We start from the raw sequence: 3,115 nt of genomic DNA on the forward strand, positions 1-3,115 counted from the left end.
ACATGTGCCCGGCATGAGTTTGAAGCCACCAGGTCTGGGACTCAAGCTGTGATCGACTACATGGGAGTTCAGTGACATAACCATTATTCCATCTGGTCATTCCAAGAACTTTTTTTTTTAAAGTATATTCTTGCACATAGGTGGTATTCAAAATTTATTGATTAAATAAGTTAATAAGTTCAAATTTTAACCACAAGGAAACACTTTTTAACTGAAAAGAAAGTGGAATTTAATAAGTAGTTTTGTCCTTAAAGATTCAAATATTTTTCAAAGATGTAAAAATGTTAGGGTATAATTGTTTAATTTTTGTCCTCTGCTTTTTGAAAAAAACATCATTTATACAGGTGCCTTTTTCTTGAAGGTTGATTTACAATTAATTTTGATACGTCATGTTCAATGAGAGCATCTTTTAACTTAATTTTCAGATGCAATATTTACTTATACTTTGTATACCGTACAGTCAAACAACCAGAAGATTATCTAATTGATATTATTTTTATACATGATTTTTGATTGCAGTCATTATACAAAATGAGCTGTCTAGTATTATCTGGAGCAAATGGTTTTTCTTTATATTTATCAGATTCCATGTAAGGATGATGACAGGGACCAGCAGGTGGCATTGAGGTTAATGCGCTGGACACTTCCACATGGCCGACAATGGTTCGAGTCCTGGACCTGGTGCCTTGCTTTCTCATTTCCCTCTCTCTTTCTCTCTCTCTCTGTGTCTCTCTCTGGTCAAATTAAAATAAATGAATAAATTAATTAAATAAAATAAATAGTTCTTTAAAAAATAAAAAAAAATTGAAGAATTTATTTAAATAAAATAAAAAGTACTTTAAAAAATAAAAAAAAAAATAAAAAATAAATAAAGAAAGAATGATGACATACATTGTATTTTTATTAAGTATTATTTTTTGTTTTTGGTTACTTTATCCTGTAACCTTGCTGAGTGTATTAGATTTAATAGTTTTCTAGAGCATCCTTAGTATTTTGTATATATGTTCATATGCTCTGCAAAGAAGACAAACAGAAATTCGTTTAACTATCTGCCAAGAAAAGGCAAATACTCTTTAAAGAAATACAACAAATCTAGAATTTAATAACATAAATTTAACAAAGTTTAGTATTCAATTAAAAATGTTAGATACTCAAAGAAGTAGTCATACATAACCAGTAGAAAAAGTAGTCAGTAGAAACAGGCCCAGAGACTATTGAACAAACAGACAAGGACTTTAGAATAGTTATTATATACCCTCAAAGGTTTTAAGAAAAATGTGATCTAATGAGGAGAAATATGGAAGATATAAGAAAGAACTAAATGGAACTTCTAGAGATGAAAAGTATGATATTTCAAATAAAAATAAAACTACTAGATGGAATTAACACAAGTATTCTGTCAGTCTCTATCACTTCAGGACCAAAGCAAGGCCTCTTCCTTTCCCTTAAATCCCCTCAATCTCCTTCCTGGAATTTAGGGGTCAGGGGAGATTGGACTGCCATAAATCCCACCATCTGCGATGTTCCATGATTATCTCTCATTGTAAAACTTTTGGGGATAATCTCCACTCTACATTGGAAGGGTAGGGAGAAGTTACTTAGATAATTATTTGTATAATTTGCTTTAATTTGATTCTTTGTCTCAATACTATTTATTTATAGCAGTTCCTAAGGTTCTAAAGCTGCTGTTTCATAGTTCTCAGTCATTTCTCCTATAGACTACATGATGGTACTGCAAAATTTTGTGGAAAAGTAGAATTAAAGTATAAGTTTATTTTGGTGCAAAAATTTTTGAAATTCATGTGTAGTTTTTTTTTTTTTTCTTTTTGGAGAGGTTTTGTTTGTTTGTTTTGCTATAGTGCACGTGCACTCACCAGAAAGACAGAGAGAGACACAGACAGATAGAAAGCAAGAAATCATCCCCTGGGGGGATGGCCAGGCTGCAATCCCTTCTCTTCCATTCTCCTCTTGGGATCTTGGGCACATGCACACACATGCCCAGCGTGAGTTTAAGCCACTGGGTCCAGGACTCGAACCACAGTTGACTACATGGGAGTCCAGTGACATAGCCATTACACCAACTGCTGGTCCCCCATGCATAATTTTCTATGTATGAATTTTTATTTTTTATATATCTTTTTTTAATAGTATTTTATTTTATTCATTGGCATTATTTTATTTTATTTTATTTATTTTATTTTTTTTTGAAGTTTACCAGAGATAGACAGAGAGAGGAGGAAAGTGAGAAAGCAAGCTTCTAGGTCCAGGACTTGAAGTGTGGTCAGCCATGTGGAAGTCCAGCTGCCTTAACCACCATGCCACCTGCTGACCCTATATGTATGAATTTTTCTTATATTGTGCATCACCATGAACTTTTTGAAGACCCCATCTATCTGGCAAATTCAACAACAGGAGCCCTGGCTTCTAGTTGGTGGCTGCTCAGTCCCTCACAGGTTTTTATGTAAAATATAGCCATTTGGCCTCTCTGCACTTAGAACCAGCACATTCAGGGTCTTGATTACAGAGACAATTGTTGAAAATGATCTGAGCAAACCCACTGTTACAGGCATATAAAGAGGAAATGAAAATTAGACCATAAAGTCGATTTCCCAATTTTTGAAAAAGTTCTTCTAGCATCTCTGAAAAGAGCTTCTGTGACTAATAGGCTATAAATAAATATAACTTTGTTGCATTATGCAGCATGCAGTCTGACTGGAATGGAGACAAATGAGATAGACTCGCTTCATTCAGAATCATCAGAATCTTTAATGATAAAGTTCAGCTAAAGTGTATTCAATTTTTTCCCAAACCTGAACATATGTGAAGGAAGTAAATGACCTTTGTATGCAAATGTTAAAGTTAATGTATTTTTATTTCTCCTTTTTGTAAGAAATAACAAAAATGCAAATGTATTAAAACACCTAAGAAAACTGGCAAATCTTCCCCAAAAACATATTGTTGGAGGGACTCCTTGAGTTATCCATTTTAAAAATATTTGTTTGTTTTTATTTACTTTTTTCATGAGAGGGATAGAGAAATCCCCTTGACAGAATTTTAAATTTCTTCTTTTTTTTTTTTTTTTTTTTAGGGGATTTACCTATTGGGAGAGGGCGCT

The sequence above is a fragment of the Tupaia chinensis genome, unplaced genomic scaffold (assembly GCF_000334495.1).
Source record: "Tupaia chinensis unplaced genomic scaffold, TupChi_1.0 Scaffold000126_2, whole genome shotgun sequence".
NCBI lineage: Eukaryota > Metazoa > Chordata > Mammalia > Scandentia > Tupaiidae > Tupaia > Tupaia belangeri.